This window comes from Mustela nigripes, chromosome 16, assembly GCF_022355385.1.
Source record: "Mustela nigripes isolate SB6536 chromosome 16, MUSNIG.SB6536, whole genome shotgun sequence".
Classification (NCBI taxonomy): Eukaryota; Metazoa; Chordata; class Mammalia; order Carnivora; family Mustelidae; genus Mustela; species Mustela nigripes.
The window spans coordinates 31,711,781-31,737,302 of NC_081572.1; the positions used below are offsets into that span (position 1 = coordinate 31,711,781).

Genomic DNA, 25,522 nt, shown 5'->3' on the forward strand with positions numbered 1-25,522 from the left:
TGTGATCTCCGTCTGTCAAATAAATAAATAAAATCTTAAAAAAAAAAACACAAAAAAACCTGCTGAGGGGGTGCCTGGGTGGCTCAGTGGGTTAAGAATCCGCCTTTGGCTCAGGTCATGACCTCAGGGTCCTGGCTCTGCGTTGGGCCTGGCGGGGAGGCTGCTTCCTTCTCTCCCTCTGCCCCTCACCGCTGCTCGTGTTCTCTCCCTCTCTCTCAAATTAAATAAATAAAATCTTTAATAAATAAAATAATCAAATCAAATCTGCTGGGAGAGGCCCACACGAAATTGAGACAGGACAGCTTTAAAACAAAAAGGTGAGTTAGTTGGGGATCTGTGGCCCGTCCACCATCGGAGAGCACAGGAGCCTACAGTGGCAGAAGCTGGGCAACAAGAGGTCTCTGACAGGCCCGGAGGGGTGGACCCCAAAAGCAGGTCACTCTCAAAGCCATTAGCTGAGGGGAGATGTGGGGAGCCTAAGCGGTCAGTCCTCATTCCCCCAGGATGACAAGAAGGCCAGAAGCTAGAATGCTCCTGGGTGAAGGCCAGAGGAAGATGCTGACAGTAGGCTCTGCAGATGGCCGGGGCTCAGGGCAGTAACGAGAGCCTGGGCGCTTGCTCTCGTCACTCATGGGGTGACAGGTATTAAGGGCCCCTCAGAACACGTTGCCACCCTGGGAAGGACACAATGCCACACACCAGGCCAGCCCTGCTCTTGGAGCATCTCAGGCAGGACTTCACTCCACTCAGCTTTTCCTGGACTGTAATTCCTACAGAGAACAAAAAACAAGCATAACAGCAACAATAATATTTACTGAGCATGCTGTGTGGGCCCGATACTATATAGTCATTGTTTCATTCACCCTCTCACCCTGCCTGAGAGGGAGACACTGTCCTCCTCCCTGCTTACTGATGGGGAGACAGGCACAGAGAGGCAAGTAACTGTCTCGAGATCACGCAACTAGTAAACGGCAAAGTCAGGTCTGCCCCCACGTCAAAGCCTGTGAACGCTAGGTTAAGTGCTGCCACGTCAGCCCATTTAACAGACAAGCTGAACATGAGTCTAAGCGACTTGCACTGAGGCAGGGGATGGGGTCTGAAGACCAGCTCTTCTGACTCCTTCAAGGCTTTTTTGCCTTGTGATGCCTACCCTGGGAAGGCCAGCAGCTTTCTTGGTGGGGGCACGTGGACTGACCTGTGGCCGTGAAATTACGCTCTTGTTCTGGGCCTCCACTGAACTGTAACAAGGAGACATCCTGATAGTGTGAGCTCCTGCCAACTCACAGGGAAAGGACGAGCTGGGAAGAAACATGGGACGTGCGTCCAGGTGTGGCTGGGGAGCCCACGGGAGGCAGACCCAGTCCCAGCTCCAGCAAAAGATTCCCAAAGGCCCACAAGCTCTAAAGTGAGCGATGTCATGTTCATAGAGCAAAACCCGGGCGGCATCTCCAGTGGGCCCCTGGTCCAGTATTCTTCCTGTCAGCACAAGTGTGGGAAATGCAGGCATGTCCAGGGGCTGCTTGGACCCGGCTGGCTTTCAGGGAATAAGTTTCCCAAACCTCCATCACATGGGGAGTCCTTTCTTAAATGGCTGGACTGGCAGCTGTCTGGGTCTACAGTTCTTTTTACACAGTGGTCCCTCCTCACCATTTCCCCAGAGAAAGGCCCACCCCCCCGCCATCCTAACTGTATCCTGATGCTCTCCCTTGGGGTGTGAATGCCCCCAGACAAAGGGGCGGCTGGAGAATGTAGCATTCCTGGGGGAGGCCCAGGAGAATGGGGCACGGAGAAGGAGCTAGCCATAGGATGCCTGGGTGGCTCAGTCGTTAATCATCGGCTTGTGGCTCAGGTCATGCTCCCAGGCTCCTGGGACTGAGTACTGCATTGGGCTCCCTGCTCAGCAGGGATTCTGCTTCTCTTTCTCCCTCTGCCATTCCCCCTGATTGTGCGTTCTCTCTCACAAATAAATAAAATCTTTTTAAAAAGAGAGAACGGGGCTGGCTTTATTTTACCAAGGCCTTGTCTTTGTTTTCAGGTTACAATCAGGGAACAAGGATGCTGACACAGGGACACCTGTTGGACACATTTACTCAAATCGCAACACAGAGTCTGACTTTTTCTGACACAAAGTATGATTTGGCTGACAGCTCAAATGACAAGGTCCAGCTTTGCCAATTGGGAATTATGACATTATCTGTAATTGCAAGGGCCGAGTTTGCTGGTTTAAGGCTTTGACAAAAATATATTTGAAACAAATATGTGTTTGATTCCAAATATATGATATACAATCAACCTGGAAATTCACTCTACTTAAAGTTATGATAAAAGTTAGTTTTTTCTTCTTAAAGATTTATTTATCCTACACAGAGAGAGTGTGTGTATGCAAGCAGGGGGAGGGGCAGAGGGAAAATCTCCAGCAGGCTCCAGGCTGAGCACAGGGCCCGACACGGGACTCGATCTCACGACCCCAAGATCACCACCCAAGCAGAAATCAAGAGTTGGCCACTCAACAGATTGTGCCAACCAGGCGCTCCAAAATTGTGATAGAAGTTTTCATAAGTGAATTTTAAAATGTGTCAGAGGACACAGTTTTTCAAAATTCTTTTCCCAGATGTGAGAGCAAAAAAAGTCTGAAGCCTGTCGCTTTCCTTCCCTGGAACCATGCTGAGATGCTCTAGTGTCCGCACCACCCATAAAAGACGTCAGCTGTGGTGTATACAACAAGTGCCAGACCTGGACCCTGGGTTGTAAGTTTGCTTCTGCTACTTCTTAGCTGCATGGATTTGGTTAAGTCCTGCAAACACCCTGAGCCTGTTTCCTCATAACCGAATGGAAATGAAGCACATAAAGCATATTAAATATCCTTATGACGATGGCACAAAATGAACAGCGGAGAAGTGCGTCAGCACAGGCAGCCCTGAAGAGCAGCCAACCAGCCAGCATTTCCTGCTCGGCTCAGATGACTTGATGGTATTTGTCTCTAGATCACACGAATAACTTATATTTATGGAACGCTCACCATGTGCTGGGCTTCACAGGCCCCAGATCATTTTGTTTTCACAATAATCCTATGGATCCTTCTTACCCCTGATTTACAAGCACAGAAGGCTTACGCCCCTGCCTGGCTTGGTCAGCTCGCAGTGAAAGGCCCAGCAGGTGTGTTTGATTCCAGAGCGGGTGCTCCAAACCCTCCGTACCCAAAGTGTGGCCTACAACTAGCAAGATCTGTATGCACTGGGGCCTATTAGACAGGCAGGATCCTAGCACCTCCCCCAAACCCACTGAACCAAAATCTGCATTTTAGAAAAATCTATGGGCGATTCATACACACATCCAAGTTGGAGAATCACTGCTCTAAATCACCAGACCGTTTTCCATCCTGTTGTACCATCCTGGTTTTATCTTGCTGGAGGTAATATTAGAATGTTTGCTTTCTCTACACACATATGCACAGCTGGCAATTAAAGCAAGCAAGATGGTTAGGGATTATAATAATCCATCAGTAACACATGCAAAATGCTTTTTTGAAAAGGACTAGGCAAAGTCACATCAAACTGTCATTGGCGGTTACCTCTGAAGAGTGGGCCCGGGAAGGTAGTTAAGGGAGAATTTTGACTTATATTATTTGAAAATGTTTTTTAAAGATTTTTATTTATTTATTTGACAGACAGGGATCACAAGTAGGCAGAAAGACAGGGAGAGAGAGAGGCAGAGAGAGACGAGGAAGCAGGCTCCACGCCAAGCAGAGAGCCTGATGCAGGGCTCAATCCCAGGACCCTGGGATCATGACCTGAGCCGAAGACAGAGGCCTCAACCCACTGAGCCACCCAGGCGTCCCAATATTATTTGAGATTTTTAATAAAAATCATGTGTTTGTGTATTGGTTTAAAAGGAAAGCTGTTTAATAACTTTTTTTTTAAGATTTTATTTGACAGAAAGAGACACAGCGAGAGAGAGAAACACAAACAGGGGAGCAGGAGAGGAAGAAGCAGGCTTCCCGCCAAGCAGGGAGCTTGATGTGGGGCTCCATCCCAGGGCCCCGGGATCATGACCTGAGCCGAAGACAGCCACTCAACAACTAAGCCACCCAGGCGCCCCTTTTATAACATTTTTTTTTAAAGAGGAAAGCATGTTTTAAAATACAAGCACAGAGGGGCGCGGGGTGGGGAGGGCGGGCACAGTCGGTTAAGTGTCAGACCTTGATTTTGGCTCAGATTGTGACCTCGGGGTCCTGAGATCAGGCCCCACACTGTGCTCTGCTCTCAGCATGGAGTCTGCTTGAGCCTCTCCCTCTGCCCCTCCTGCTTGTGCATGCTCTCTCTCTCTCTCTCAAAATAAATAAATAAATCTTTTTAAAAAATAGAAGAAAGCACAAGCACAGGGCGCCAGGGTGGCTCAGTTGGTTAAACATCTGACTCTTGATCTCAGCGCAGGTCTCCATCTCACGGTGGTGAAATCAAGCCCCATGTTGGGCTCTATGCTGGGCGTGGAGCCAAATAAATAAATAAATAAATAAATAAATAAATAAATAAATAACACAAGCACAGATTACTGAAATTGACTGTATTTTATGAGCTACATCTACCATACTCTGGAAGGGCCAAGGAGGGCGTCTGCACAGAAGCATTGATGGGACGGAAACAGGGAGCGTTGTGCTTGGAGTCCAAAGATCTGGATTCAAGGCCAGGCCCGGCCCCAGTTTGCTGGGGAACCTCCAGGCTCCCACTTAGCATCTGTGGGCCTACGTATCCTCTGCGATATAATGAGTGTCCCCCTCCCCACCCACCCCTACGCGCCTCTCCCCATAGCGCTGGTGCAGGGTGCAGCAAAGCCAGGATGTGCCTAAAGACCCCTGAGGACTGCAGACTGCCACAGAATGCCAGGGTGGGGAGTTTTCTTGAAAAGAAAAGCAATGAAAGAAAAAGCAGTGAAACATCCACCCGCACTCATCCCATTCCCTGAATGCAGCTATTCCATGACTTTATAAGGGAGAGGCACACACTAACCTGGATTTAGATTCCGTGGGAGCCCCAGGCTGATTTTCAAATCCTTATTCGAACTTAGAAGTTGGGTTTGGACGTGGTTCAAAACACGGAAGAAAGGGCTATTTCTCAATGTCTGGCCCGTTTTCTTTGCACTTCTTGCCTGCTTTCTTCGCAGGCTCCCAAGTCCTGGGGAGGTTCTGCTTTGGGTTCTGTGTCCTCCCCGTCTCCCGGGCTTACTCTGACTCCCTGTGGCAGCCAGCCCCGGCACCATGGCCTCCCGGCTACTCCCCGAGCAAATGGCTTAGGGGGTCTGCGGTTTGGCTTGCTGTTGGTCAGTGCCTCAGTTTACCCACTGTTATCTTAGATTTTGCATAACTGGAGAGAGCAGCGGGAGTTCTGTCCTCGCTCATCTGGGGGAGCATGGGGTTTGGGCACAGAGGGATAAAGTGACTGACTCCAACCCACGGGCTAGCTTCAAGGGCTAGCTTCAAACAGAGCTGGGCTCTCCGACCTTTGAAAATTCCTTAAGGTTTCTCTATCAGTCATTTGCAACTTGTCTGTCCCTCACTCACCTTGCCCCTCTATCCCCTTTTTCTAGGGGACACATGAATCTCGGGATTCAAGGCCGCTGTGCTTTTCCTCAAACTAAACGATCTTGAAACCACACGGTCTGAAAGCATCCTTGAAACCGTGCCAGAAAAAAAGTCCCCTGCCAGATTTTCCAAGAAGAACGAGAGCCATCTAAACTATTATGAGCTTTGGTTCCAGCAATGGCTGAAGAGGCTTCTGGGCAGGCAGTCGAGCCCTACTACTTCTGTGGCCTTCAGTGCCTTGCTTCACCTCTGTGTGAGCCTCGGTGCTTTCAAATATGAGATGGTGACATAGCTACCACCTTCAGGCTTAAACGGAGACTCTAGACAAACGTAAAGACCTTCACACAGGATTCTGGAGAAGGGTGATGACCTTGCTGCGAACTAGAAGTTCAGGAAACAGCAACTCTTACCATCATCATACCATCATTTGGAGCATTTACCTCGAAGACAGGGATCCAAGTCAATTCTCTACTCCAGCTGCACGTTAGAATCACCTAGAATTTTTTCCTGTTTTAATACCAGCGCCCAGATCTTACCTACAGTGATCCTGATTCACGGTCTGGGGTGGGACCTAGGAAATAGGTACTTTTTAAAAATTTTACAACTGATTAATCATCCCTGGCTGAGAACGGATCTAAATCGGCGCCATTTAACAGGCACACAAACCTCTTGTGTGGTTGTGTGGGGATCTTGCTAAAATGCAGCTCCTGACTCAGCAGGTTTCATCTGAGCCCTGAGATTCTGCATTTCCAATTAGCTCCCAGGTGATGGCCTCTGGAGGAACAACATCCAAAACTCAAGGTCTTGGGAAGATGGCTGGAAAGTTCGTTAAGATTCTTTTCTGGACAGTGTCAAGGGCTAGTTCTGTCTAGCCAGGCTAGAGTTCACTGCCTCCTGGAAGTGGTCAACTCTGTACCTTAGACGGGGGCACCAGGACCCAGCACCCAAGCCTGTCCCCAGATGACTCTCTCTTTGGTTTCCTGTTGGCTTTTTTAGGTTCTAACAAGAGCCTGCAGACAAGTGTGGCCACAAAGACGTACTTGCAAATTAATCATGACGCCACACCATGCATTCACATGGAGTTGCCTTCTCCAGACCCGCCACAGGAAAAGCCTAAAGGAAAGGGCTCTTGTTACTTTCACTGGGATGAGCGAGGAGGAGAACAAGAGGGCCTGACTTGGCAGGATGTCCCAGCCAGGAGCTGAAAACAATGTCAGTCAGCTCTGGTCTGCCATACTTCTCTGATCAGCCAAACAGGAATGCTTCCTGCCTAGGGCTGGTTACGTATGTGCTATGCGCACAATGGAGGAAACACCGGGAAAATGTGAGCAGGGAGGGGGCTGATTGGGCAGGTCCCGCCGGCTTTGAGGTCGGTGCATTCTGTGACCCTGACCTGACCAACATCCACAAGTAACACTGACTGGGCACCTACTGCGTCAGAGGGAATTTGACAAAAACACTCTCATATGATCCTCCTGTCAACTTTGCAAGTCCAACGTCACTGTCTCCATTGGAGGCGTGGGTGAGGCAACGGGCTCAGTAGGTCAGCAACAACGGAACAGGCAGAGGTCAGAGCCAGATTGGAACCTAAGCCTGGCCAATCCTCCCTGCCTCTTTACACTGCTGTTCCGAACTCAAATCTCTCAACTCCTCAGCTGATCCCTCCACTAGGGCAGGAAGAAAGGGAAAAGGGTGTAAAATCAAGAGAACTAGAAGTAGCTTTGGGTCTCAAGCACAAAGGAGAATGCTTGTTGTCTTTGCATCTGCTATTATTAACCATTACCACCATCAGATGTGTCATTAAGAGGCACTGGGAGAAAAGGCTGGTGTCTACCCTCCCATCTGGAGTGACTGAACAGCACTGGCCCTAGATAGCGTCCAGGCTGCTGCCATCCCTGGTCCCTCGAGAATGGGGTTGGTGAGCAGCACCCGATGACTGCAGGGGAATACCCTGGAGGCTCGGAGGGAAGGCTCTGCTTGTGGAACAGGGCAGGAATCCAAAACAGCTCAAGGAAGGAGACCAGGCTGGGTCACAGCAGCGTGTTCCTGGCACCTGGGCCACCGTGTCGGGCCCAAGACTGGAAATGAGACTCAACCAATTCCCTGATGGGCTCTGAGAGCCAACCTGAACTTGTGTCCCCTCGCCTTACCCCTGCATAAGGTGCAGAAGCTTCCTGACGCCGCCAAAGGCCACTCAAACAAGTGCCCCACTTTAAGGACTAGGAAGCCAAGCACAGAAGAGCTGGTGCTAGGAACCTCTGTCCCCTCCAGACCTACCCCATGGCCAGGCCCCTCCTTGCGCCTTGGCAAGAAGAGGCCTTGGCAGAGGCCCCAGCTCTGGATTAATATTACACCAATACAACCCAAACAAACGGCTCCTGCCTGCATGTTCCATAAAGTTCTGAGGCTTAAAACAAAGACGAGTTGAGGAGGGGGTAGGTAACAACAGGGGGACGTGCGAGGGAGAGGTACTATGGCCTTGTGAAGAAATATTACACAGCTGTTTGAAATAATTTTTTGAAATCATGCCATTTCATTAAAAAACCCTCCTTGTGCAGTTACATAAAAAAAGCTACATACAAAAGTCGGTAATTAGTATGATTACAAGGATTTTTTTTAATCAACGCACATTAAAAAAAGAACAGAAGGAAATAAAACCGAATTTTATCGGTGGCAATTTTTAAACGATCGGGATGATCATTCCTGTGTTAGAGACGAAGCATTTTCCAGTTTTTCTTTAGTGAGCACATAAACTGTGCAGGGAGAAGGGGAGCAACTTCTAACCACAATCCGGGCATCTGAGAGTCAGCGTGAAGCCCTGCCAGGGGAGGGGGTACTAAACCCAAGGCAGCCCCCAGCAATGAGACGGGACAGCCACAGGGCCTCCAGAGTCCACAGGGCTGTTGCGGTAACACCTGGACAAGCAAGTGGGGTGGTGGGGACGTTCCCAAGGGGCTGAAATTCTCCAGGGAACAGAACAAAAAGCCCATTAGCCGTGAAAGTGTTCTACAGGCTTGTGGTGAGTCTTAGGCCCAGTCAGGCGCTCCGCCCGAGGCAGAAAGGCAGAAGACAGCTGCCACCGCAGAGCTCCCAGGCCCCTCGGAGACCCCCAGCAGACACGGATTCCCGCTCCCCACCCCAGCACAAGGATATAAAAGAGACAAACTTCACCATATGGGGCTCAGGAGCCTCGTGGGAATGTCGGTGGGAGTGAGAATGGCAGGTCCCTAAGCCGTGTGCAAATGTGAAGGAAGGGGGTTTAAAGCGAAAAAATGGCACCAGCTGTCTCCTAAAGAACACTAATTACAGGGGCTGTGCTGCCGGAACCAGGGCTGGTTCTGCAGTCAGAGATCCTCCCGGGAGGGCCCCCCTTGCAGTCACCCAGCCGCCGCCTGAGCTCCGCTGCCTGGTGGCTGGCCTGCGGAGGGCAAAGACTGCATCTGGCTAGGACGCTGGGCAGGCCTGCCTGGGGCCAAAAAAGCAGGTTCTGCAGGTCCCACTTCCTGGGAAGTTCCCATCACAGGGTCAGGAGGCTGGTGCTGAATGCCAAGGCCGGTGACACTGGAATGTGGAGAGGGCTAGAGAATTTCCTTCTCTGGAGATTTGAAAGACCTAAGCATCTGGAATAGCTCAACAGCTCAATGGAAATTAAAAAAAAAAAAAAAGCAAAGTGATGGCCTTATCCCTGGAAGCTGGGGAATGGGCAGAGTCAAGTGGAGAGAGGAGGAAGGCAAGTCCTCAGCCGTCCCTCACTTGCAGCTCATGGCAAGAAGCACAGGTCACCCATCACAAATGGTGCCCCTCCTGGAGGGCCGCCCATGGCCAGCATTTCTGCTGAAAACATGGGCAAGAGGTACTGAAAAAGGGTGAAGCTAAGGAGGCAGGAGCGCCGGGGCGGCAGCCCTGAGTCCCAGCCTTGCTCTGCAGCTCCCTAGTCCCTGCACTGCCCAGAATGAGGCATCAGGGATGCCCAGCCTGGCCACCGTACACAGCTGTTCCCATGGCAGTGAGAAATGTATGGGCCCGCAATTCCTTTTTTTCCTTTATTTTTTAAGATTTTATTTATTTATTTTTGCAAGAGAAACAGCAAGAGCAGGGGCAACAGGCAGAGGGAGAGGGACAAGGAGACAAGGAGACTCCCCACTGAGCAGGGAGCCCCATTTGGGGCCCTATCCCCGGACCCTGAGATCACGACCTGAGCCAAAGGCAGACGCTCAATGGACTGAGCCCCCCAGGCTCCCTTGGGGCAGCACTTCTAAAAATGATCAAATTCTAAACAAATGACGGTTATCATTATGATTAGTGGGGTATCATGATAAAGTGGGGGCATTTTACTCCCCATTCACGACAACATGCAAAGCAGCTGCAAACACAGACGAGCACACTAACGTGTCTCCCCCCAGATCATTCACCCACACGCTCTAACCCCGGAGCCCACGGCCCTGTGCGCAGCCTGGGAGGGGGATCGGGAGCAGCAGGAACGGCTGTGGAGGGCCGGCGAGGGAGGAAACAAAACCAAGGAAGCCAGGGAAGAAGTAAGAAGGTTAGCACTGAGATTCCACTCGCCTGGGAATGCGCCCGAGCCCCTGGGAAAGAGGCCCAGATGAAAGGAGGCGCAGCTGGGGGAAAACAGGCCATGAGAACAGAAGGGCAATTGTTCAGGGCCAGGCCAGGCGCTTCACCCAGAGCAGCCGGCCTGCACTGCGGCTTTGTGCGCTAATGTCATTAAGGGCCCAGTGGGGGCCAATGTTTGGAGTCCTTTAACTCCTTGCCATTCTCACACAACAGCTGAGCCAGAGCGGGGGAGAGGCCGCTGTGGGGGGGGGGGGGGGGGGGGGCTGTCCTGGCTTTTGGAGCCGCTCAGCTAAAGGGGGCAGAGCAAGGGGTAGGTGGGCCTGGGCGGCAGGAGGCAAAGCCCTCATTGGGGCCTGAGAGGCACTTCCTCAGCACTGTCCCCAGGAGCTCCTGCCCTGACCCCAGTTAACACTCCCACTAATTGCTGGGGCAGCAGAGAGCCTGGGGAGCAAAAGAGACAGAGTTAATTAAGGGGAGAAAAACGAGTCTGCTGCTCCATTCTTCATTTTGGCTCCTCCCCAACCTTCTGGGTTTCAGGGAAGCTCCTGAAGCAGTGATCTCCACGCACAGAGCCAAGTCCAACAGCACAGGGGAACGACTGACCAGGGGCAGCTAGGTCAGGCAGCATCTAGGAGCCTGGCTCCACAACTCTCCAGACCTTCAGATTTCCCAGAGTTACAGCAAGGGGTCTGCTCGCCACTCACTCAAAGGAAAGCCTCACACTCTCGGTCCAAATATGGATGCCCTAAAACAGGAGCCGTGTGGTTCTTATCACTGAGGTGGGACTCCTCCAGGAAGCAACAGGACATTCTGTAGACTACACAAAAATGGGACGGGAGCATTTGACCAATGTTACCTAGTCCAATCTCACAACTACTCTACTGAGGTAGTTACTGTCTTATCCCCACTTTATAGATGGGAAAACTGAGGCTTGGAGGAGATAAGTAGCTCATCCAAGGTCAACAAGCTACCAAGTAGCAGAAGAATGATTCAGACCCCAGAACTCAGAGCCCCAAGCCCATGCTTTTGCCCCTTTGTCCCATTCTGCAGGTCACTTAGATAGTCTAGTCCACGAGAAATAGGCCTTGTGGAGCTCACAACCTGGTAGGAGATTCTCAGCAAAGGGTTCTTGAGGGTTTGATGAAGTCCACGGACTGCCCCCCAACCCTACCTCCCCCAAAATCAAACACACAATTCATGGGTTTGTGTGTGCATTCACTTTCCAGGGTGGAAGGGAGGGTCCAAGTTCTCTTTAGATCATTGAAAGGATCTGGGACTCAAAAAGAGGTAAGAACTGTGGGCCAATGAGGTGATGCCTTGCTAACTTGCCTCTAGAACACAGATCTTTTGACTTGAGTCCTCTACTTCACTTCACCTCCTTACTCTGAAGAAATAGCCAAGAGGGTAGCCTAAATTTCTCCAGAAAGGGAGGATGCAGAATCAGGGAACTTGGCAAGGAAACTCCACCTAGCCCGCCTGGGAGAGGGTGAGCCCGAGATACATTGTGCAGGAGGCGGGGGACAGCAGTAACAGCAAGGCGGTGCGGGATGACATGGGTTTCCTACAGTGTTTATTACTTCTTTCCATCACTTAAAAACAAGTTCCAACACTGTCCCAATTCTGATTCTGGATTTTGTTTGGGCCTACATAGACGCAAGTTCATGATCAGTAGCCCTAAACTATCAGAAATTAGCAGGAGAAAAAAATTTCTGTTCTGAACAAGTTTGCTAGTTTTAAAGACCACTGTCTACCCAAAAACAAGGGCATGCTTTTACAAGGGCTACTGTCTTCATATCAACTGTTCCAAGACATTAAACAATGACGATGGTGCCATTTGATTAGCCGGTATTATCAAGGGTGCCTTCTGTGCACCGGGCTCTGTGCCTTACCCATGCTTATCTCATTGAATCCTCATTCCCATCCTATGAGGTGGGGGCATTATCATCTCTGATTTACAGATGACAAAACTGAGGCTCAGAGAGGCTAAACAGCTGTCCAAAACACACAGCAAATAAGTGACAGAGGCAGGGTTCACACCTGGGTCTGATCATAACACGGCGCTCTAGACCAGGGCCACTAAAACCATGCTCACAGACTATCCACAAACTGTCAGTTATGGGTCCCTGGCAAGATACGTACAGGGAAAGAAAATAGGTAAGGATTTAAAGACATTTCTAGGGGCACCTGGGTGGCTCAGTCAGCTAAGTGTTCAACTCTTGATATCAGCTCAGGTCAAGATCTGAGTCATGGGATGGAATCCTGCAGTGTTGGGGTCCATGCTCAGCAGGGATCTGCTTGGGATTCTCTCTCTGGTCCCCACCCCAGGCAATTTGACATTTCCTCATTCTCCCAGCACATAGTTGTGGGCTTGCCTCTTCGGACACCATCGGACTTGCACAGACCAGTCATACTCATTGGGATCACAAACCCATCCCTGAACGAATGAACAACACAACCCATCCTTCACCTTGGCTAGTAAAGGAGCCCTGTTCTAAAGGTACTGTGCAAAGACAGGGCCATAGGTCATACTCAAACGAGCCTCCAGCCATCCCCTCAGTTGTCCCCTCAGCAAGCAAAGTCCTCTAGCACAGTGCTTCTCACACCTGACTGTGCACATAAACCACTGGGATCTTGGTAAAATACAGACGAACTCCAGAAGTCTGGGGGGTGGGGCCCGAGACCCCATTTCGAGCAGGTGACATGAGGGCTCCTAGTCTAGAGTCTGGACTTTAAGGAACAAGGTTCTAACAGCACAAGCGCCTGGAGAATTGAGGCTAGGGTCAGAAATTTGGCCTGACCAGGCCCAGAGTTCAGCAAAGGGCTGAGGAAAAGGCTCACCACTGGGGCCTGGCCTGCGGGAGGCAGAAGGCCTCGGTGGGACTGGGTTTGCTCAGATGCAGCTCTTGCAACACACCTTTTTCCACTCCAGCTTGAGCCTGGACATTCAGGGGCCCTTTTCCCCTGAGTCGCAGAAACAGAAGACCTTCTGTCTCAAGGGCTTGACTGAAGGTGGAGAAAGCAGCTTGGAAGCATGTGCAAACATTCGGAGGACTACTCCCTCTGAGCATGTCGAGGAGAGGAGGCATCCTGGGGGAACTGTGCTCACAGCCTCGCTCTGCGTGGGCCAGAGAGCCGGCCAGTGACATCCACCAGGCAGGCCCCGGGAGAAGTAGTACACTCCTGTGTTCGACCACACTTTTTACTTCTTATCAAAGGATATTCAAGTCTACTGTGAGAGCTAAGAAATCTAATTAATAGCTGGAAACCTCAGAGGAAGGAGTGTAATGTGAGTCACTCCAGCAGGGCAAAAATGTCCCCTCAGTGGCAGCCAGAAAGGGCCACGAGCAGCTCCCTTCCAAATAGGAATGGTCTCCACTTCCCTCAGGTCACCCTCAGATTATGTGTCCCACTCCCTGAAAATTCTTACAATAGAGACCTTCCTCCTTATGGCCAATCTCAGTCTCTCCTAATTCAACTTATGGCACAAGGACTGAAGGACTATGTGCTTCTGAAAGGGGCAATTCACAGAAGGCGGTCCAGATCTTTCATTCATTGAAGGATTTACTCATTTACTCAAAAGACACTATGGCCCAGGGCACCTGGGTGGCTCAGTCCATTAACCATCTGACTCTTGGTTTTGGCACAGCTTGGGATCTCAGGGTCATGGGATCGAGCCTCACATCAACCTCTGCGCTCAAAGGGGAGTCTGCTTAAAGATTTTCTCCCTCTGCCCCTCCCCGCTCAAATAGATAAATCTTTAAAAAAATAAATAAATATGGGGCGCCTGGGTGGCTCAGTGGGTTAAGCCTCTGCCTTCGGCTCAGGTCATAATCTCAGGGTGCTGGGATCGAGTCCCACATCGGGCTCTCTGCTCAGCAGGGAGCCTGCTTCCTCCTCTCTCTCTGCCTGCCTCTCTGCCTACTTGTGATCTCTCTCTGTCAAATAAATAAATAAAATCTTTAAAAAAAGAATAAAAATAAAATAAAATAAATAAATAAATAAATAATAGACCAACTGCCATGTGCCAGGACTATCAGAAGTGGGCATACAGTGTGGACTCAGCAGACTAGGGTCTTCCCTCTCCTTCTCTAAGGAACAGAAAGTCATGAGAGAACTCACCAAGCCACGCACCAAGCCGTTAATGAAGACAAAGGGCACTGCCTGCTTTGGCGCCGAACAGAAAGTGAGCAGCTTTCTGACATGCATAAGCTTCGGGAAAGCCAGCCCCACAGTGGGACTGGGCATTTGAAGCCAACGGTACCTGAGAGGGGCTCCTTCACTCCCACAGAGCGGAGAGAGAGGCCCGAGGGTTACTGACACTCACAGCCAGCAGCCAGAGAGAGGGCCTGAGGTCCTAACCAGAAGTCACTGGGCAAAATGCAAGCCCATCTCCAGGGTCATCACGCTGAACCCACCCTCTACATCTCAGATGACTCTTGCGAAACCACAAGGCTCTTTCCCCCTTTGCAAAAACCAAATCATTCTCCTGCCTCCAGACCCTTCCATCCATGTGCTGTTTCCCTGCACAATGCTCCCACCTGGCTCCTTTCCCCCCAGCCACCCATCCTTCCTTCTCTCAGAATCCTGCTCAGCACAAATCTCCAGAAGGTCTGGTGCAGGCACAAGAGCATGACGCCTTAACCTTGGGCACTCCTGACATTTGGGACCAGATCATTCTCCACTGCAGGGTCGTGGGCGGCGGCGGGGGAGGGGTGTCTATCCTGCATATTGGCAGATGTTTAGTGGCATCCCTGGCCTCTAGCCACAAATGCCAGGAGCACCTCCGCCCCCAGTTGTGCCAACCAAAAATGTCTCCACACATACCCAGTGTCTCCTGGGGCACAAAATTATTGCCATTTGTGGACATTGAACTGGAGGGATGGCCCATAACCCTGGTGGTACAGGAGGGACCCCTGGGGAGCTTATAGAACTCACCCATGCCTGAACCCCACCCTGCACACACCCTGGTTCTGGTTTCAGATTCCACAAGGAGACAAGAATGGTGGCAGTCACTTTACAAGCCCTTAATGTTCTTGTACTGTGCTGGTTGGTGCATCCATTAGAACTGGATCTCTCTAGACACATGAGCGATATCTTCTTTTTTTCCCTCAAAGTAAATTCCTCCTATTCTGGGCTGCTCAGAAAATTTTGGAAAGTTCTTGAGCTCTCTCTGCTCCACCTTCAGATGAAGAAACCTTTCAAATAGCGCCATCTCCCCCAAATTCAATGGCATATGACATGAAGAATTTACAGCCTTTCAAACTTCAGGAGGAAGAGGGGACAGAAGGCATGAGGGTGTGTGAAAATCTAGGCTCCAGATATTGCTCCCAGTGTCCAACCTGTGAATGAGAACCCTTCCCGCTCTCCCTTGGGTATAAGGAAACTTGGCTGAGCAGTTAGGACACCTGCCTCCGTATTCTCAACTTTGTGGATTCCCACCGCTCTCAGCCAGAATGAAGGGGTGACGCTGGAGGTCAGTAGCAGTACTGGACTCTCTAGTCTACCAGATCAGATGCTGTGGTCCTTGGACTGACAGGGACTTGAAAATAATGTCAGCAGGCCCAGAATGAGCTGTGTTCTCAGGCTGAACAACTAGGATCTTTCCTCACACATCCCTCAAGGATCCCAGGAGGATTGGGAGAGCCGAGAGACAAACAGGGCTGGCCATCATTCACAGCTAACAGACCTAGATCTCCTCTGTCTCCTCTCCCCACACCTGAAGCTGCCCCTGCCGGCCCCCTCTTCAGACAAAGCCAGAGAGGAAAGCAGTGTCAAGGGAAAATATCTGATTACAACCCCAACCTTCCCTAAATGGAAATGGACTCAGCACTTACGCATTTGGTAACACACACACACAGAGGAGACCTCATAAATGATGTAGGTGCTTAGTGAGCAGCCAAGCATCCTTCCCGGTTTTTACTCTTGGGTTAGCTGAAACATGAAATGATGGGAGGGGAATCCAGGGGCCAGGCTCCCACCAAGACAACGAAGGCTATCAAGCTCCCAAGATCAGCCTTCTCACAAAGATTCACTGGCTCATACATAAGAATACAAACTGCCAATGAGATTACATTACATTAAATGACTGATTTAATGTTTTCTGGGAGATTGTAGTCATTTGCTATTCAGGGCCAAAAAGGATGAGTAAGTCTTAAAGATCTGCTTCCCGTGGCCCGCGCTAGCTTGCTGAAATCAGTCTGGGGCACCAAGGCCTTCCACTCTGAGGTGGCCAGCGGGATGGTGATATTTTTTTTTTCCCCAAGCTTCCTTCCCTCCCCTCAATTACACACACACCCTGTTGCCTGGAGACTGAACGCATTCCTGATGCTTACACTTCTTTTCATTCCCCAGAAGCAGGAGCTTTGGAAACTGGGGCCTCCAGGAAACATGCCTGGGGCGGGGAGACGGGGACCCAAGTGACACTTCCTCACTAACAGGCCCGCCCCTCCCCACTGCCCTCCCTTTCCTCCCCAGGACTGAAAAGCCCCAGTGGGCTGGAACTGAAGGGCTCCCGCAGGGAACAAGGCCCCCTTTGAAAGCGCGTGTTTACCGCAGTCCCGGGCAGGGGTTGCCATGGTCACGGTCCACCTTGGCAGGACCCCGCAGGCCCCAGCACGGGGACACCCGCCCGGCCCCAAGCACCCTCTCCTGGGCCCCGCAGCTGCTGGAGGCGCTGATTTTCCACAAGTCTTCGGCTCAAAACATAATCCTGAACGAACCGAAAGAGGATTAGGGCTCCCCCCATCCCCCAGCAGCCTAGCGGCCGCCCCCCGCAGGGGCTCCCAGACCCGCCCGCGCTCGGGGCGACACTACCCTCCGGCAGCTAATGGGGCTTTTTTCTGCCACTCATGATCGCCGCGCCCCGGGAGCCGAGGGGGACCAGCCCCGGAGGCCGCGGCCGGGCTGCAACTGGAGCCCCGGGTTGCAGGAGGCCACCGCGACGCGGCCCTCAGGACAAAGGCACAGCCCGGGCCTGGAGGCCGGGCCCTGAGAGCGGCCTAGCGGCCCAGCGGCCGCCGCCGCCCGCCCCGCATTCCTCCCTCGCCCCCTCCCCCCTGGGACCGGCCAGAGGGAGCGCAGCCTCCAAATAATTCAGCCCTCAAACTGCTCTGCTCATAAGGGTTCCTTCATCTCTTCCGTAGCTCTCCCGGATCAGCAGTTTCACAGCGGGAAGCACTGCGATCCCAAACCTGGGCAGGCTGTCGGACCCACAGCCTCCCCAGCTGCACCTCCCCACCCCGGGCCCAGGACGGAATAGAAGAAGCCACCCCGAATTCAACGAATTGCTGGAAGCAGATGGGGCGTGGGAGGAGAGGCGGGCGGGCCCGCGCTCCTGGGGCTGTAAGCTTCACCCTGCACCTGGCAGTGCTGGCAGAACTGAAATCATAGAAGGACGTGAGCGGCAGCGGGCTAGCCCTGCCTGCCTCTGCCAGCAGTCTCCCCGTGCTCCCTCCAGCTCCCTAGCTTCCCGGGGCTTCCTCTTGCACCCCCTGCGCCAGGCTACACAGCTCTTATGTTCTTTCTAATCAAAGGGCTTGGGCATGCAGAATCACCATGTCATAGGTCCCTGTCCCTGCAATTGGCCAGCTTTGGCTTCTATTAATAATACTAGCTGATACTATATCATGTAATCCCCCACCATAAGCATATGAGGAAAGTACTACAAATATCCCCATGTCACAAGCAAGGAAACCCCGACTCAAGGAGGTGAAGAAATTTCTCCAGGTCATATAGCTAGCAAAGTGAAAAAAAGGGTTCACTCCTGTCTTAATTCCAGACTCTATGCCTTGACCCCACGTTACACAGACACATGCATACACTGGACTACAGTATTCAGAGAACTAAGCCCAGAGAGGTGAAGTGACTTGCTCACAGTCACACAGCCGGCTGGGACAGTATCAGACAAGGAACGAACTGCCATAGCTTGGGCTAAGATCCTTTCCAGATTACAGTTTTAACTACGGAAGCATCCATACTTACACAGATGAGAGCACATGTGAAGTACTCTCTCTTTTACAGTGTTATGGTCTAATGGCCTGTAAACTTAACTTGACCTCCCGGCAACACCCCAAGCTAGTCTTGTCCATTTCCTCTGGTCCAGGCTCTGTGTGATCTTCTAACAAACAGCTCCTCTGCCTCTAGGAGAGAGAGAGAGAGAGAGAGAGAGAGAGTGTGTGTGTGTGTGTGTGTGTATTTTTTAAATTATTATTATTTTTTTAAGCAGGCTCTTCCAGGCACCTGGGTGGCTCAGTCAGTTAAGCAGCTGCCTTGGGCTCAGGTCATGATCCCAGGGTCCTGAGATCAATTCCTGTTTCTGCTCCCTGCAGAGTCTACTCCCTCTGCCCTTCCTTCCACTCATTCTCTCAGTCTCTCTCTCTCTCTCAAATAAGTAAATAAAATTTTTAAAAATAAAGTAGGCTCCTCTCTCACAGCATTGCCTCTCTCTCATCCCCCTGCAAGGCAGTACAATCTCCCAGACTCCTAACGAGAAATCACACACCAACATGCCAGCTCCCATTAATGCAGCACTTTACAGTTCTCACAGTTTTCTTCCAGATGTTACTACTCCACAGTTCTTGAACCAGGTAAGCACAGGCGCCATTCTGAGGACTGCCTCCACCCCCAAGCCTTGTCAATACCTTATAGACCCTATGCTCCTGGCTATAGCTGGTTGGACCAACAGGAGACAGCTGACACAAATGGGTCAATCTTTCCCCAGGAATTTGAATCAAGGTTTTGAGCTACCCTTCAGCCTGATGGTTCCTGGAACCAGAGCCAGTCTAGGTGGAAGCTGAGGGGCCATGATATCTGGCACACATCCACAGAAGCAATGGTGTCCTGCCCTTGTAGACACTTGGGAGGCCAGCCGTATTTCCTAGCCTCAATTCTTCCATTCCCCTGAGACTTCAAACAGCTCAGGCTGGTTTCTGTTACTTGCAATCAGTGGAGTCAGAACTAAGAGATGGGCTGGATTATTATCCTCCTTTTACAAATGAGGAAAGAGGCTCACAGACTCACAGAGGTGAGGTGACTCAATGAAAGCTACAGGGCCCACGTGTAATAAAGGAGAGGTTAAGGGGAGCCTAGCTGGCTCAGTCAGTGCAGCATGTGACTCTGGATCTCCGGGTGCTGAGTCCCAGCCCTGCCTTGGGCATAGAGATTACTTAAATTAAAAAAATCTTAAAAAAGAAAGGGCGCCTGGGTGGCTCAGTGGGTTAAGCTGCTGCCTTCGGCTCAGGTCATGATCTCGGGGTCCTGGGATCGAGTCCCTCATCGGGTTCTCTGCTCAGCGGGGAGCCTGCTTCCCTCTCTCTCTCTCTCTGCCTGCCTCTCTGCCTGCTTGTGATCTCTGCCTGTCAAATAAATAAATAAATAAAATCTTAAAAAAAAAAAAAAGGAGAGGTTAAAATCGCTGCTGTGGGTCTCCTTCAGTGCCATCTCATGCCTCCTTCTCTTCAAGGATTAAAGGAAGTGGCAGGTGTTCCCTTCCTGTCAGTGTAAAAAGAAAATGGCAACTGAGGACAAGTGATTAGGCCAGAGGCACTCTAATGGGCTAAAGCCATGGACAAGAAATACAAAGTACTTATCTTTGAAAGCATGAAGGCAGCCCCTTGCCCCCCTATATTTCCCAATGTCCCAGCCGGCTGTGTGACTGTGAGCAACTGTGACTGTGTGACTAGCAGTTAGGTTGAACCCATGGGACTAGTTCTGGCCAATGAAATGTGAACGGAAGTAAGGGGTGTCAGTTCCTTGCAATGCAGCTAAGCCAGGGGATGCCTCTCTCTCTATCTTGTGCTCCTGTGGTGACTCTGAAGGCCCCATAGTCCAGAAGTGTGGCTACAGATGGGGGAGAACTGCCTAACTGCACTGGACTTTTCCACAAGCCTAGATTGTGTCAGGCCACTGGGGGGGTCAGGATTCCATCATCACTGCGGCACAGTCTAGCCTCCTGACTGAGGCTCACAAGTTACTCAACCTGAACCCCTCAGCACAGTTCCCCAGTCGGCAGGATGCTGCCTCTGTTGATTTAAGAAATATTTCCAGTGGGGCACCTGGGTGGCTAAAGCCTCTGCCTTTGGCGCAGGTCATGATCCCAGGGTCTTGGGATCGAACCCCACATGGGGCTCTCTGCTCAGCAGGGAGCCTGCTTCCTCCACCCCCTTCTGCCCTTCTGCTTCACTTTCTGCCTACTTGTGATCTCTGTCAAATAAATAAATAAAATCTTAAAAAAAAAAAAAAAAAGAAAGAAAAGAAAAGAAATATTTCCAGAGTGCCAGGGCCAGATGTTGATGTGGGGAGAACCAAGAGCACCATCGGAAAAACAGCCCTGTCCCTCTCCTCAAGAAGCTCCTCATCTGGTGACCCACGGGCCCCGCTCTGGGACTAAAAGTGGTGGTGGGAGAGCGGGCCCTCCCAGGCAGCCACTGGCTGAACTGAGTGCTGAGGAAAGGTGTGCCGCCAGGAGGCAAAGGCAGCTTGTCCCAGAGACTCTAGGAGGGTGGCAGCCAAGAGGGAGTTCACACCAGGTTTTCACACCCTGCGTGCAACCAGCTCCCCTACCGCCTGCCTTGTGGCCACACACAAGTGCTTCCCAAGCCCTGGGCACAGAACACAGGAGAGAAGGCACCAGGCACGAGTCATCAGGACAGCGGTGGCCAGTTGAAAACAGGAGCAGCAAAAGACACGACTCATCGGCCCTCACCCTCCTCACCCTCCTCTGCAGCAGAAGTCTCTCCTCTGGGAATCCCCACACCCCCCCACCCCCACCTTAATCTATTTTAGCCCAAGATGTCCCCAGCGATTGAGCTCTTCTCCCGTGACCCCGCATAGCTGAGGACCAGCCAGAGACATCATCACTGTCAGGGCCTGGTGGCTGGCTACAGTCTCCTCTCTTCATGCCGAAAGCTAGATGAGAAGGTCGCCATACACAGTTGTGTGAGCTGTTCACTTCGTAAGGTTCCTGTCCAAGGGGGCAAATGGGGCTAGAATCTAGCCTGCGCTCTGCTTACCCACCTCTTTAGCTTGGAGGAAGTGTCCCTTCTCTGATTCCACACAAAGGTATCCTGCTGTATGCCGAAACCACAGAAAACCTGGGGCCAGCACTTCCAGATAAAGAGTGAAGAAGCCTGATGATAAGTGCATGGGCATGCACTGGTCTCTCTACTTCTGTGTATATTTGAAAAATTTCACAATAAAAGTTTAAAGCCCAAAACTATCTCTCCCGGTAAATGGCTGTGTTACTCAGACAAGTGATGTTACCCCTTAGCCCTCAGCCTCAGTTCCCACATCTAAAAAGACAATAATCCCTGGTTCATAGGGTTGATATAGGTACTAAATTGGATTACTTAAAGTGAAATACTTGACACAGAAGAAGTCCTCTTTCAAATGGGAGCTATTAATGGTAACGGCTGCCGATGGCCAGGGCAGGAAGGAAAACGAGGCAGAGAGGCATTGTTGAGAAAAGCCAAGGCTCTGGGAAATGTATGCCATGAAGCCAGAGAGAGTCTGAAAGCACAACCAGCCTTTTCACATTCCAGGGGGCTGGTGTGAGGAGTTTCCTTGCAAACCCCTCATGATCCCCGTCAGCCTTCACATTCCCCTGAGGACCCCAGCCTCAGCTCAGACTTTAAATTAAGGTCCACAGAAAGGTCACAAAGAATGTCTCGGAAAAGGAGATGTTCCCCAGTCCCCGAGCAAACTCAGAGAAGAACAGGGTAACTTGTAGGTGGGGCTGGGCAGGCAGAGAGTGGTTTCCCCCCCACCCCACCCAACCAAGACTCCTATCTGGAGTCCCAGAAGAGAACAAGAGATCCCTGGAGGTGACTAGGATGACCCAAGGGATCAAGCATTGGCACAGGGAGGGCCCCAGCCACCTTCCCAGAAAGAGGGTATAAGTAGCCATTCACATCCCTGAAGGTCAAAAGCTATTTTTGAATTGTCTAGTTTTATGTAATGAATTTTTATGTGAATGTCTTCAAAATTATCACTGCTGCGTGTGAATTTCACCAGTGGTCTGTCATTTAAAAAGGACACTTACACCCTCTATTCATTTCCCCTTAAGGCCTATTCATTCCCCAGGGCCTCACAGGGATGGTGAGGGCTGAGGGTGGCTGTGAGGGGAAGCTGAGAGGTCCTGAGGGACCTCAGCGGCAGCCTGGCCCCTGCCCCGGGAGATCGCCACAGAAAGCTTCTGGTTTCAGTCAAATGCCATCCCCCTCTCTTGCTCTCTCCTTTCTTTCTTCTTTTCCAGGATGCTAGCTAAGAGGATGATTCACTCTCTTATTAAGTCAATTCAGGAGAAAAAAAAGTCACACAAGTTTCCAGTCCTCTCTTAACTGAACTCAAGCCACTCCGTGGGGCATCCCCATAAGCACTTCATAGAAATAAGGTAACAAGGAAGAAATTCCACGAAGAAGCCCATTCTTCACCTTTCCCTTCACGTCGCAAGAATTCACTATCCTTGGCAAGTTTTCTAAGTTTCTAAAGCTGTCACAACGGGTGAGGGCAGAGCTGGGATTTAAAGACAGGCTTCCAGATAAAATGTGATAAGAAGAGGAAAGAAGCACATGGCTCTTAAATCCACAGACGGCGCACTCCCTCACGGCAGATAGTAACAATCCACCCAGAAAATGTCCTTCTCTGTCCCTGCTGGCTCTCCTCAGCTCTGTCCCAAACTTAGAAACAGCTGTTTCCCTGTAACTCCAAAAAAAGCTCTCATATGCTCCGTCTCCTCATTCTTTCCAACACCGTGATCTGTACACTTAATCTACCTCCAGGCTCAGCTTATGCAGCCCTTAGCTCCTCAAATACGAAGAGGAGAAGTCAAAGAATCAGAAGCTCAGCACTACCACGGTACAAAGCCCTCTTGTAAACACCATCTACAGACTCACCAACCTGGCTTTCTGAGTTGGGATCCCGGCTCCTCAACTCGCTGTGTGGCCTTGGGCAAGTGGACTCAACCCTCTGTGCTTCAGTAAAGTGGTGATAATACCATAGGGCTGAGCAAATAAATTAATGTGCTTAAGAAGGTGCCTGGCAGGGGCACCTGGGTGGCTCAGTCGATTAATCGATTAATCGTCTGCCTTCGGCTCAGGTCATGATCCCAGCTTCCGGTGATCGAGCCCCACCTTGGGCTCCCTGCTTAGCAGAAAGCCTGCTTCTGCACACCCCTCCCACCCCCACTTGTGCACTCTATCTCTATCTGAAATAAATAAATAAATAATCTTTAAAAAAAGAAGAAGAGGAAGAAGGTGCCTGGCACCAACAAGCCATGTAATAAATGTTCGCTATTATCACTAGACCATTGCAATGATCCTCTGCGGTAGGGGGTATTATTACCAGCTCTGTTTGGCAGATGTGTTCTATAGCCATTTATTGTTATGGGTAAAATATAATAGCTTAAAGTTAGGAAAAATATACCTTAAAAAGTTAGGTGATCTGGGGCACTTGGGTCTTGACCTCAGGGTCGTGAGTTCAAGCTCCACACCGGGCTCCAGTTAGGTGATCTGCTCAGAATGACACAGTCGGTACGTGGCAGGGGTGAGACTCGATCTCTGATCTTGGACTCCAGGTCACACCCTCACAAATTTCACACTTTCACAAGCTCCCTCCCTTAAGTGGGGAAATTGAGAAGCGCCATGGATCAGCATCAAAAACAGATTTCAACTCTGTAATCCCCAGAGAGTGGCATCATCTCAGGGGACCATTGCACGATATGTCACATAAAGTTAATTTCCACTTGTTTTCGTAGTTTAAGGAAACACACCAAAGCAACCTCACAGAAGGTACCACCCCACCAAAAGGGACAAAAGACCCCCCTCAAGGCCAAGGCTTATCCCAGCCTCAACAATGTTTCAGACTAAAAGGGCTCCCTCGGGAGGCTCCTAGGCTGTCAGCAATTTGCAAAAAACGTCAGTGCAAATCGTCTTGGAGCACATTTATATAGGCCTGGCCTAGGCCGTGTGGACTTCTGCCAAACCGATAGTTTTTTAAAACGTGCACTGTCTTCACCCTTGAGAAACAGAAGCCAGGCTCCAGAAACATTTCCATTACACACAAAAGCCCGCAACTCATCAAAATGGGTGTTTCCAGTTTGAGGAGAACTCTTCCATAAAAACATCAAGAAACACCCCAACCTTTCCAGCAGAGGTAACCAACCTGGTATTTAGGGAACTTCTAAGCACAAGTAAATGATATTTGTGGGAACAAATTATTTGGTAAACATACGCTCCTGCCCAAAGTCTAATTATATCTAATAAATGGATTAAGCCCATCTCTTCCAGCTCTGCTGTGAACATTCATCATGAAGCGTCTACACACATGCTTCCACAAATGCTCTTCACGCGTAGATCTAGCCTAATGAAGTCACCTTCTGGCCATGCTGGAGAGCAAGCGAGGACGGAAGAGCGTTTAGCATCGGAGCCCTGGCCTGACCCCTGGCTACCACGTGATTTCACAAGCCCATCATTAAAACAATGACAAATGGCAGCAGCAACGGGTGGCGAAGGTTTATGGAGAACTTATGAATATGCCAAGCACTGTGTTAAGGACTTCGTAAGTATTTGATTCTCGTTAGCCATCATTACGGAATATCAATACTCTCACTGTGTGGGTCAGGAAACCAAGACTCAGAGAGACCGAGTGACTGTCCCAAGACCACGACAGCGAGTAGCAGGGGCCGCATTCAAACTCAGGTGCTTAACCACAAACCATGGGGCTTTTTGAGGTGCCTGGACGACCCAGGATTACAAATTCCTTTAGGAGCAGGCTGGGTGAGCTTCAAAATCCTTTCTGGCTTTAAAATTCAGTGATTCGTTCTTTTATTTATTTGTCATTTTTAAAAATTTATTTAGATTTTTTTTAGAGCGAGAGAGCACTCGAGAGAGCAGAGGAGGGCAGGGGAAAAGGGCAGAGGAGGGGAGCAAAGGGAAAGGGAGAGAGAGAATCCCAAGCAGGCTCCACACCTGGGGCTCAGTCTCCTGGCCCTGAGATCACAGCCTGAGCCAAAAATCAACAGTCAGTTGCTCAACCGACTGAGCCACCCAGGCACCCCTTATTTATTTATTTATTTAAGATTTTATATTTTAAGGTAATCTCTAGGAGCACCCAGGTGACTCAGTCAGTTAAGCGTCTGCCTTCAGCTTGGGTCATGATCCTAGGGTCCTGGGATGGAACCCCCATCGGGGTCCCTGCTCAGCAGAGGGCCTGCTATTCCCTCTGCCTCTCCCACTCTCCCTGCTTGTGTTCTCTCTCTTGCTCACTCTCTCTGTCAAATAAATAAATCTTTAAAGAAAACAAAAAAGTAATCTCTACACCCAACATGGGGCTCAAACTCACAACTCCGAGATCAAGAGTCACATGCTCTACCGA

The 25,522-nt window shown here is 50.6% G+C and overlaps 1 protein-coding gene across 3 annotated transcripts in view; it reads right to left on the reverse strand.

Annotated features, from left to right (window-relative positions):
- The window catches only part of CUEDC1 (CUE domain containing 1), an 81,860-nt gene that overhangs the window by 48,560 nt on the left and 7,778 nt on the right, over window positions 1-25,522 (reverse strand). Inside the window, exon 2 of one of the 3 annotated variants that reach the window (XM_059378654.1) lies at window positions 18,134-18,291. The exons of the other annotated variants lie outside the window; for them this stretch is intronic. The gene's annotated coding sequence lies outside the window, so the exon portion shown is untranslated. The remainder of the gene's footprint in view (window positions 1-18,133; window positions 18,292-25,522) is intronic. 3 annotated transcript variants of the gene reach the window in all.